The 12,958-nt window shown below is 33.9% G+C and overlaps 1 pseudogene across 1 annotated transcript; it reads right to left on the reverse strand.

Annotated features, from left to right (window-relative positions):
* Positions 1-2,342: 2,342 nt before the first annotated feature.
* LOC143586912 (respiratory burst oxidase homolog protein C-like) lies at positions 2,343-6,045 on the reverse strand (annotated as a pseudogene). Its single transcript, XR_013144782.1, has 11 exons — positions 5,404-6,045; positions 5,096-5,258; positions 4,968-5,016; positions 4,721-4,834; positions 4,160-4,582; positions 3,696-4,079; positions 3,513-3,608; positions 3,282-3,397; positions 3,094-3,195; positions 2,834-2,901; positions 2,343-2,739 (listed from the first exon to the last, which is right to left on the reverse strand). The product of XR_013144782.1 is annotated as a respiratory burst oxidase homolog protein C-like (transcript).
* Positions 6,046-12,958: the final 6,913 nt, after the last annotated feature.

Below are 12,958 nucleotides of genomic sequence, written 5' to 3' on the forward strand. Positions count from 1 at the left end.
TGAAATTAAATGTGTCACTATAGTTGGGTCGGGTAACGGGTCAAAATGGGCCAGCTCTCTTTGGTTAATTAGGATAGAAAAGACACAATATTATTTTGGATAATAGTGTAATAGACCCGTTTATAAAAGAATTTTCTGGATCTAAGGAAAACAATTTTGAGAGCTGTATAATTTTTTTTCTTTTTAAGTCTTTTAGTTTGGCCTGTTTAAGATATAGCAAAACCCAAATCGACCCGTTAATAAGTAAAACATGACCCGGCTCAAAGTTTGTATGCACTTCAAAGAGTCTTTGTGCTCAAAAACCATTTGACATTAGTTTCTCATTTTAGTTGACCTGATTAAGATAAACGAGGACCCATATCGACCCATTAAGTGGAGTGGTGAAATCGGCCCATTAACAGTATAATGGGTCAAAATTATTACCCATTACCAAGTATATGGGGTGAAAACGAAACCGCACTAAAGTTAATGGGCTGAAAACAAATCCATCACGAGTGCATGTGTTTAAAATGCGACCTATTAACAAGCGCGTGGGCTGAAATCATGACACATTAGCAAGTAAACGGGTTGAAAATGGTGATTTTGGCAAATTTATGAGCCTGATAATTTTGATTTTACAGACAAAGGTTACTGTGGCACCGGAAAAGAAGGAAGAAGGGGAGGCTCGAACACAGCAGAAGCTGAAGTTGAAGGGGAAGAGAAAACCAAGGATGGGGGGGGGGGGGGCGCCTCTACGTAGAAGGACAAGACGTGACACCTGATGAGACATGGATTCTTGAAGTTGGTAGCGTGTTTAGTTGGTATTTTAAGGATGCTTTTTTTGTTGTTTTTGTTAAAACACAGATTTTGTGGTGTTTTTTGTATGATGTTGTAAATGGAGATTATTCATGGATTATGTAACCTAGCATCCATTATTCCTATCTTTATGAATTCAACCATAGTTTATTAAATTTTATGGGAAAGTACACATACAAAAGTTTTGTTTTGAAGAATTTTTGGTATGACTAGACTGGTGCCTCTCAGCAGATGTTTGAAATATTCACAATATGCATTAGTATGAGTTAACATTGATATAACTTACGAGTTTTAGAGCACACAATCGTGCAATATTATTATGGTTTTTGATACTAATGAACCTCCAGGGCTTCGGTATCGTTCCAAGAGGCTGATCCCTTATTGGGTCCAATGGGACACACTGCTGGGGATCGTGTTAAAATGTTCTTCATTGGAAACTAGTTAGTTCGACATGGATGGTGAAAAATCGCATTGAAAAGGGTACTGGGGTTAAGTAGCAAATTGCTACCAATCGGTAACAACTTGGTTAGCGTAGTTTGTTAGTAAACTGGATATCAGTAGAATAAATACCATGTTCGATTCTTATTTTAAGGGATTCAATGCTTTGAATTCAAATATGTTAAAACTCGACCAGGTACAAGGGCTTTGTTACAGGCCTAGTTTTTTTACGATTATGAATTAGAGGGCTACATATGTTAAATTTTGATTGTGACGAGGTTTGAGTCTGGTGTAAGCTTCATCAATATGCTTTGGTCTCTCTATATGTTCCAACTTTTGTTTGATACAACTCTGATTTCTATTTCTTAACTGTATTTTCATTACTATATTACTATTTGATATACATACATAAAAATATATAAACGTTACATACACAAATACTAGAATTATAGATACAAATTATTATACAACAAACAAATAAAAATGAAAAATTCTATCTATTTATTTGAATTGAAAAGTTAAAAAGGAGTATACCAGCAAAATAGTCATGAATGATAATGCTTAGTGAAATTAGCATCATCCGATTATAGATTGTTCTGATTAATATACTATATTGTAGACAATAATAACCCGTTACTCCGTAATCAGAATAAGATATATGAATATAATTCAAGTAAAAGAAACATTGAACGTATAGAATTCATCATCATCATCGTCGTACTCAGTAAATCCCACCAATAACAAAGCTATGGTAGGGTTTGAGGAGGGTAAGATGTAGACGGCCTTACTTGAGTACCTCTACCCCGTAGGAATAGAGAGGCTGCTTCCGGTGAGACCCCCTGCTCGAATGTTATATTACAATGATAGAATTGTAGAATTGTAGTTACAAAATCTCAAATGTTATATTACAAAATATAATGTATTTGTCTACCCAAATACGAAGTATAACTTTGTATTGACTTATACATCCTGAAAACGACCTTACCAACTCTATAACAATGACATCGCCACATATTATTCAAGAAATAATTGATAACATATTCATTATATAAACTTCTAAACATACAAAAGAATCTTTATCTAAACAAAAATATACAAAAAAAAAATAATTAAGTTGATATACACGTTTTAGAAATGACTTTTGTGAGATCACCTTCTTCATAAACACTTGTACAATAATTATGCATCTCAATGACACCATCTTGATCCGTTTCCGCCACCTCGTTCATGACCCCTTTGAACCAATCAAAGGACCCTTGTTCTCTAGTGACCCAGTAGAAGTAAGCCCGTGTTGTCTTGAAGTTGCTGGCGGAGTTCTTCGGCCCGTTGCCGCTTTCCAAAGCTCCTGCTTCCTCCTGTTTGGCTTTCATATTATTCACAATGTCTTTAACAATGCTGATCATAGGGGTTGCACCAATGCCTAAGCCCACTAGCAACACCACGTCGTATTTCTTGTAGTCTTGTGCGGGTGCACCATATGGCCCGTCAATTAGGATTTTCGGGAAGCTGTTGATAAAGTTGATGTAATAAAGTTAGGAATTGGGTTTTTTTTATAAACATGTCGGTTTTTGGGTTGTTAAATGGGAAACAGGTGACTTACTTAGGATTGTCTCCTTGGAAATCGGCTCTTAGGAGCCCGCTTTTGCCATTAGCGGGTGGTTGACATACCTGCACACGACCAAAATCAGGTAAGTTGAAAAGATAACGGGCTAAAAATAAGTTTTGTTAACGGGCCAAAACGTTTTTATATAACTTCCGCAATAATTTATATCGGGCAAAACAACTGTACAACTTTTAACTCCGTTGGCCCAACCCGTCCATTTACACACCTCTGAAAATTATCAAACTAAGAACCCGTACCTGAGAGAAGACGGTCTTTAGTTGTCGGGTCCAATCACCGAGGTTCTGATATGCACACTTAGGTAGTCATCTCCGGGCGAAGAAGTTATTGAAAATGGGTGCCTGAATAATAGTTAAGTTAGTTTATAGTTTTATACAACATTTCCACTAAAAACTAGTGTTTTTAACGGGTTATGCACGGGACCCACCATTCAAACGGAGAAACGTCCTTGCAGTTCACGAACATGTATTGCCCGCTTTTGTATTTGAAGCCTTGCGGTTTTGACATGTGAAGCGCCAATACGTTTCCAGGGTAAACAGCAACCTTCAAAATGCAAAATACTGTCAGTCAAACAAAAACCAATCACACTAACAACAGATATGTCAGCTTCGACCCGTTTATTTACAAACAGGCCGATTTAGATTATGTATTCTCATACCTTCAACATCTTAACGGGCTTGACACTCGATCTTAACGCCCTGAGTAATCTTTCACCGGCATAAAGCAAAATTGGAATCGCCACGTACATCCACGTCTATCATCACAAACGAAAACACATTTTTAGCCCGATAAGCAAAAAAAAAAACATCCATACAACAAATCTTTTAAAATTTGTACTCACCGTCTTCTTATACCATTCTTTTGTTAGGTAAATCTTGATCCCGTGAACAATGAGCATCGCGTAAACAATAATAAAAAGGTGATGGGAGTACCAAAACGCGTTAAAACCTGTAAGTTTGTTAAACGGTTTCGGTATATTGAGTCTACCGCGTCTGAACCACGGGGTGGCTAAAGTAAAGGCTATCGCCATTAAAACCACCATAACGATCCCGGTCCACCCCACAGGCTCCTTCACGAAATGCCAATAGTTATCGGGTTGTTCACCAAAATATTGAATCATCGGCTCGTATTTCTCTTCGGGTGCAGTAAGAAGCCGCGGGAAATCACACGTTAAATGTGCTATTCCATGTAGCCCGATTCCAACCACGATCCCCGCCGCAATCACCTAAAAGTTTAGTACAAACGTTAGAAAGTTAACGACTTACATAAAATGAACGTTCAGGACCGCGATAGAGCGACACTCACCTTGTGGAAATTAAGGTTGTCATCAAATGGGACCACGGTACCGAGCCCGGTCTTGTTTCTAAGCCATGTGATGGTGTTTCGACACACGGGTAATAATATTAGAGCCATGTTTAACTTGAGTGTCTCGGCCCCGCCTTTAGCGATAGAAACACAATGACCCATTACATCAAAAGCGGCCCGGTTTTTGTATTGAATGTATTTCCAAGTGAACAAACCCGCCATTGCCCCGAGCCAGAGCGCGATCACCCAAACGCGTTGCCAGTTATCTTCTAAAAAGTATTTAACTCTATCGTATCCTCGCTGGAATATGTTCCGATAGTCCACATTTCTAAGCTTTTGGCTCAACATCACACTCAAGTTCTTGCTTTCGCCTCTCACGGCTTCTGTCGGGGCTTGCAATAACAATGCCTCCAAGTTTTCGATCTAGATTTTAAAAGAAAATAAAGATTATTAACAAAAAAGTAATTTGTATAAGTGTATTATGTAGTTCTTGTAGCTTTCTACTTAAAATTGATTATGTATTCTAAATGTTGTTGAAACAAAATGAATAAGATTGTGTACCATGATGTAACCGTAATTGTCAGGGTCCAGCTCTTCCATGATCAGTGCTGCGTATTCATCCGCTTGTTTTTGAATGTTCGATAACTTGTTTGCGGAAGCACTCAAGCTTATAATCTGTACAACATAAATAATTAGTGTGTCAAATATGATTAGAAACTCATACATATCTCAAAAACTAGTCACTAGTTTTGACTGGCTTTGCTATAAATATACATTAACTAGAATCGATGATTAAACGAGATCATACCTCTCGAACTTCTTCCTCAGTTATCTGACCATCGGCGTCTTTATCAACCCTAAATTTATTAACAAATATATAAATAAATTGGTAAATGATTAGTAATCTATGAATAAATATGAAGAATTCATTCTTACATGTCAAAGAAAGTTTGAAGCCGTGTATCAAAACTTTGATCAGAAATTTGGTCCCAAAACTCCTTCAACTGAGCTTTATTAATATTGCCGTCGGTGATATTCCTTCACCGGCTAAGTGCATCAAACAACTCTCCAGCGAACTCCTTCGAATCCTTGTTCATCCCTGCCGAAATTATATACAAAAAAAAAAAAAAAAAAAACCACTTTTACAACTTAAAAATGTTTTTTTTTTTAACTTTTATTAAAAGACAGCTAGCAAGACGCTATAAACGAAACTACGTAAATAAACATATTATTATTATAATTACCAATGCATTCTCCAAAAAGTGACCGTGGAAGTACACCAGTTGTACTAGCGGTTAACTCATCAAACCGCTTTTCCACTGCGGCCCACCCGGCCGCCCCTCCGGTCTTACTAATAAACTTCAACCCTTTCAAGGCATGAGTAGCCGCCGATTTTGACCGGTCAATATTCCCGACCGGTGGCCGCCTAAACGACGTTAACTTCTTAAAGCTCTTCCGACACCTGTCGGAACCTGGCCGACGCATTTCGCGCCACGGAAGTAGCCAACGGCGTCTTCTTTTCCAAACCCTTGGCTAACAACGACAGCTCGGGGTCCTCCACGTCAGCACCTCCGGCGGTCTTGACGCTGTGAAGCGCCACCGTGTCGTCGCCGACGTCTAACGTGATCTCCACGTAATCATCGTTGTTGTTTCTGGAGCGTACACTTCCGCCGTCTTCCGAGAGGTTGAATTTGGTGGTTTTACGAGTGGTGCGTTTGTTTAATGGACCGCTGAATGATTTCCGGTCGGCGCCGTACACCTCCGTGTCGGAGTGGCCGTCATCGGAACTCAATTTTCGCATTTTCGGTGATTAATTCGACGATTGAAAAACTTAAGTGAAGAAATAATAAGAATTAGAAAAAAAAATAATAAAAGAGTTATTGGATTTAAATGAAGATATATATTTGTAAGATATGGGTGAATGATATGAAGGTTTAGATGATGAATGAGGTTTAAATAAGGGGTGAAATTAATATTAGTAGGTGAAGTTGAAGTGAGTCTAATTAGACAGCTTCTGTTCTGTGTATAGTATAATAGTAAATAATGTTTCCTTCGTCTTCTTATTCCAGAAGGAAGAAGGCTCCAAGTTAGCGGCGTTTATGTGTGTGTCTCAGAATTAGTCAACGCTCTGTAGATAATATATATATATATATAATACAATCAATCTATGTAGAATGTTTTTTTCTTTTTATAGTAACAATGTAAATATGTACTTTTTTTTCACCGTATGTCTCGAAACCTGTAACACTAGTGTTTTGTATATTTTTAATCAGTGGTTCGGACTACCTTAAATACCCATACGAGTTTTGCTAAAACGTGATTTCAACTGTTTATATTGATTTTAATGTTCAAGTTTCGGTACATCTAGAAATACTATCAATGAGATCATTCACCATTATGAGAAAACTCCATTGAATTATTTTTTCAACATGAAATCATAAGATCTCAAGTTTTAATCATCACCGAAAAAAAATAGACTATGTAAAACGTAACTTTATAAGATTCAAATATGGATTGATACAATTTTAAGCTTCAAGCATAGTTAAAACGTAACTATATACCAACACTTGCATATGTTACTTAATCTGGCAATTAACCAGCCAGACAGCAACTAGGGGTCACTTAAACTCGTTGTCTCAATTGTATATAAACTTTCTGTAGTAGGGTTTCCTTCATTTGGATTTTGATTGCAATTTGATCATGTCACCTCATAGTATTAATTTGTATTGTTCTAGTTAATGAAATGTTTCCTTAGTTTCAAAAATATCAAGGGATTCAAGTTTCAAGGCCATTTATTAAGGCTATGAGTTATCAGTTTCACTACCGTCTTAATATCATGACACCGCCTTTTATATTTTTACTCTACTTATGTATGTTACTTATGATCTCAGACTCTCATTCACTCACCCTTTATTTTAACTTTTTATTTTTATTACAAGTAATATGTATTAACTTAAAATAGTTACTTATTAAATAAAACTAATATATAAAATATAAGGTTAATATAAACTATTTTGAAAATTATTATGTTTTCACTAATATTTATATCACAATGATAAGAAAAAAAAAAACTAAATAAACTGTTCATTTATTTTTAAAAGTTACACTACAATATTAAGAAAAATCAAATTGTTCGCTAATAAAATACTATAATATGGTTTTATAGCCTCAAGAGCGTACGTGAGTGTTCACGAGACGTCTCATCGGATTAGTGTGTATGTGTGAGGGAGGCGTCACGTTATCTCTTACAGATCATTAACCATACCTTAAATGAGTTATCACGATTTAACTGATTTAGTAAAGAAATTTTAAATCAGGAAAGCTAGACGTAAATAGTTATGACGTCATGGTTATGGTATATTTAAAACCGTTAAAAGGAATAATTAAACAATTATTATAAGTTTAGAATTATGCATGAGGTTGATCGTTGTTAATTAATTATTAGGCTATGTGTAGTGTGGGGCTACAAATTGAGGCGTTTTGTGTCGTGTGACGCCTAGTCAGCAAGATGTGAGAATTTGTTTTTGGGGTGTAATAGTGTAGGGACTACAAATAGTAATATAATATATATATATATATATATATATATATATATGTGTGTGTGTATATAACACACATATGCATACATGCCGGCCCCACACACACAATTCGCCCTTCTACCAGGCGACAAAAGCTTCTCGCCCCCGTCTCGATTCGCCCTAAAATCGCCCCGGGGGTGGGGGGTTCTAGCCCCTTGTCGCCCCTTATCGTCCTCAAATGCCGCCTAGTACTTTTGGCCTAAGGCTTACCCACTACTAGTCAACTTACAAATCCATGTGCTTCACCACTTGTTTCAGAATGTGCAAGCCTTTATGCTTATGATACAACTGGCTGCGGTCAAATTTGGAATTTTCTTATTATTTTTGTTGAAACACGGGATCAAATGGGGATTGGGGAAACATCAATTAATAATTGTTTATATGACCTAAGGTTAATTTAATTAACAGGAGCTCGTGATTAAAGCCATCTTTGTTTTCTTTTGTTTGTTTTTTCGATTGAGAGAATCCTCACGAGCGCTGTTTATGCAAGATCGATTTAATCTTTTCAAAGGATCGACTTAATCTTTTTAAAGACACAAAATAACTGTAGAATCTACTTAATTTTTTTAAAGACACAAAATAACTGTGAAAGAGGTCTTTTCTCTAAGAAATTTGCTATTTACTTGTTTTGATCCATTAACAAGCCCGTTTATTTTGTAACCGGTGTAACTTTTGTAACCAAAAAAAGGAAAACTTTCTCCAGAAAATGCATGAAAAAAAACCCATTATACTTATGCAATATTATGTGAACCGATATTATTATCCCATTACATTGCAAAATGAATTGTAGAATAACTATACATTGCAATAAGTTGTATTCAGGACAAGAAATTAATTACAATTTCATAGCAAGAATTGTTCTTTGAATAAATTTCACACTCATGGTCTAGAAAGAAATTTCAATAAAACCACCCACTATAAGCCATACCATGTCCTGAAAATAATATTTCATGTGCCTTAAAAGTTTGTTTTGTTCAGTTATCTTTTTCTATTTTTTAATATTATCATAGTCAAAATCTTTGGCAAATTATACAAATTAAACGCTTGTTGGCAACTTCTACACTAAGATTTGTTTTCAGATTTTTTTTTCTAACAGCTAAATATCATTAACAAGCCATAAGATAAGATCACCTATTGATGGAAGGCCATAAGAATCACAATTGATGGACGTCCCTTTACATTTGAATATGTCAGAAACATTTTGTTCTTGTTTTTTGTAATAAACTATTAGTTGCTGGTTTTTCTTCTTTATAGATTAGAAGAAGTGTTGATATTTTGAGATATAATTATATTTATTAGTTGAAATTAACATAAGTCCAACTACATTCAAAACGGAACTTAACCAATGGTTAACTGAATTAACCTAACCGATAAAATACTAAAAGAAAATATTTATATAAATCTTAAAATCGAAACATCTGTCGTAAGTTTAATTTTAACTCATAATCAAACCTAATTCACTAAGGTCATGTGTTATACTTCTCACTTTCCATTCGTCATCCCAACAACTTTACACCATTTACCCTCGTCACGTTAAAAACTTATATTCACCATTTCTCATTCTCCTTTTTTAATATGTAAATAATATCTAAATTTAACATTTTCAAAATTTACAAGTATACAAGAGGATAATGCATGGCAAAGTTAAATTCTCACCATGCAAAGGCGGATGGTAATTAGTTGGGTTTGGGGGTGGGGTTGACTTGTTTAGTAGAGATGTTTGTCTTTTTAGAACGGATGTCAAAGGTTTAAACTTGAGCAAAAGAGTAATTTAGATTTATTGATGTAAGTTGGAGTAAAAGTAAAACTTACATTTAGAAAGCACGAAATTATTTCATTAAATGATTCTCAGATATCATTTACAAAGTCTATCCTTTCATTTAATATACCACCACACTTCATTATCAAACTTTTGTAACGTTCTGTTTCGTATGCGATATTTTAATGCTATTATGGCTATTAAGAAAATGAAAGATATATCCAAAAAGTTATAAGTTTTGTTTTATTGTATCTTCAATAATTGTTCACTTTTATAAACGTGGCATTTTATATTTCTTTTAGTTCTTGATATTTTTCCTGATAGGGATTAGGATACAAGACACATATATATTTAAAATGATTGTCTCGTATCCTATAATCATGTCTTGTACTGTTACTTAATCCTAGTTAGGTTAGCGAGTATACCAATTTAGGTATGAGTCCGTTCTTATATTCTTATATTCAACTACACTCACAACCAATACAAGTATTCTAACGGATTCCAACTTAATACTTATTATATATATCTGAGTAAACGGGATCGGGTAACTGGACGGGTATAACCTAAGACCATACCCATCTAAAACCCGTGAAAAATTCTTATAATAATTATATATATATATATATATATATATCTTATTTAATATTATTTGTTCTAGTTCTTAATTTGGAAAGATGTAAGATATTTGAAGTTTTGGAATTATTAGTGTGAAACTCGATTGAAGCAACTCCTGGTGTTATTCACTTGCTTAGATGAATGTAGTCATCAAGTGAATTGATTGTTTTGGTGAGTTCCTTTGAACATCTGTATAATTGTATTAGACTTTGTTTCATTTGCTACATTTAGAAATTAAGTCAATTCTATTATGAACTAGGTTAGATACCCGTGTACAACACGGGTTTAACAAATTTAATTTTATAAACATTTGAAATATAGATAATAAAAACTCTTGATAAACAAATTTGAGTATTAAATATAAAAGGTACAAGCATACATTCCGGTTAAATAATATATATTTTTTTAATAATACATTTATCACAAAACATGCAAAATATTAAATGATTGAATACCAAATAAATGTTTGTTAAAAAATGAAGTGTAAAAAATAAATACAATAATGCATAATCAACGCAAGTCTAGAATATAGAATTAGTTGGTCTTCTAAAATGGAACCGTACTTCGACCCTTAAAAGTTGGTGCAATTTTAGATCTGTTTGCCAACGGAAGATTTTCTGGGCATTCAATTCACATGCTTAGGTTTTGCGTTGTTGTTAGGTAGCGCGGGCCTATAAATAAAGTAGCATGAATTCTCTTGGAGATGTTCTTCAAACTTAGGAAAGTAAGGTTTGAACACGCTTACTTGGTTCTTCATTCCCTATAAGTTTAACATAGTTGTGATAGCTGAATATTAAATAAATAAAAATGATGTTAAATATTTACAGGGTTGTCTCAACGTGCCCGAAGGCCTAATCTGAGACAAAAATTTGAGGCCCTTTTGAATAACGATTTTTTACTTTCAATTTGACAATTTTTAACCCAAAAACCATATCAGACATATAAATCTAATTACATGCCATAAATGTTAAACATATAAAACTAAATTGTTTAATTCACAAGATGAAGGGGCTATTGTGGCCAAATGAGTATTCTTCACTATTTTTATTTTCTTTTATAATATTAAATCCTTAAACTTATGGTGGCCCTAGGAATGTGGAGGCCAAAGGCTGTTGCCTTACCTGACTGACCCTAGAGCCGGCATTAAATATTAAGCTCCTTATCATTAAAATCATTTCAATTTACCAAATTTCGTTAGTACACTTGTTGTTTGGTTTTATCTGTTGTCTCTCAATTTAATCAAAATTTATTTTTGACTCAATTACGTATTAGAGACATTGATAGAAGAATTAATTACATAATTTGTTGTGTATGGTAATTAATAAAATATTACAAAATATGATGATCAATGCAGGAAAAACGAAAAACATACTTGGATGTAAAAACGTTTTACCAAAAGATGAAGAAGAGTTAATCCTATATGTTTTTGTCATCACGTTATGATATTTATAACATTATAGAATTATGAATCATTTAATGAGTTAATCGGTAATTTGGAAACAGAACAATTATTTTGAGTATGAATCAATCAATTTAGTTTTAAAGGATTACATGTAATTTAAAAAACAATATCCTTAATTTGATTAAAATGTCAAAAATATGCAATTAACATAAATTTAAAATTCAAACATAATATGATGTGTAATTAGCAATATTTAAATATTTGTTGAATCTTTTTAATTTAGAGAAGTATAATTATGGCGTAAATTACAAAAATAACATAATTAAGAGTTTATGTTTAAATAAGTAAGATATATTGTATATTTAAATTAGTTTACTCTAATTAATAAGTAGGATGACAAAATACTAAATTATAGTATCTATTTATATATGGTATATATTCTGTTAATTGGGTCGGGTATGGATATGAACCGAGTTTGTAAAATGAGTGTGGTATGAGGCGGGAAATTGAGAGGAATGGTGGGCTAGATAGAGGACACGTGGCATAAGGAAACCTTTATTTATTAATTAGTATAGATACAACCGTATCGTATATCAACATTTGTTGGTAATTTTAGTGTCATCGAGCAAAAACAAATCAGATACAATAGCAGGGTCACCCACTAAGTTTGTTTTTTCTCCTCATGTCACCCTCCATTTGTATCTTACCCAAAAAAGCACTCGAATACTGTTTTCTACTACTAAGTAATAAGCAGATACTGGGTAGCATAAGATGAAAACCGACCTCTTCCGGTCATTATTTCTACAACATTCATTTCACTCTATAGTTTGGGAAGAGGAAAAAGCCCTATGATGAAAAACATATAGCTATTGTGTCATCAAGCCTATTATTAGTAAGAACCAAAGAGTGCAATTCAGGCAAGAATTCTGTAAATAAATTCAAACACCACAACCTGTTTTATTAAAAAAAATCACAAAACCAAACAAACAAACAAACAAACCTCCAAATTGTAGGTAATACGAGTTTAACAATCTCTCTCAGTGTTTGTCAAATCAATAGTGTCAAATTGATCCTGTTTATAAAGAAATTTAACAATTAGGTAATACCGGTCCACATTTCGAAAAGCTAGAATCAGAAACGTATACTGGCCATACTGGCCGGCCTGGCCAAAATTTCTCTAGTTTTTAAGTGGGTTTTATTAATAGAGTCCATGATTTCTTAAAACTGATGATGTTTAATGTATCCAATAAGTTACTAAAAACTTGACTTGAAAAACTTATGAATTCTCAAAATTTGGCAGAAGCTACAAAATGTTACCTGCACGTTGTGTCACACGAATGCGGGCTAAAATACCAATCTGAATAACAAAAACTGACTAGGGCCGAATTGATTAAACATGGTTTCAAATGATCAAACATTCTCTCCTTCCACCCTCGTGGAATATA

This window comes from Bidens hawaiensis, unplaced genomic scaffold (genome assembly GCF_021521415.1).
Source record: "Bidens hawaiensis isolate Kalapana, Puna unplaced genomic scaffold, B.hawaiensis_p1.1 tig00035045_1, whole genome shotgun sequence".
NCBI classification, from domain to species: Eukaryota; Viridiplantae; Streptophyta; class Magnoliopsida; order Asterales; family Asteraceae; genus Bidens; species Bidens hawaiensis.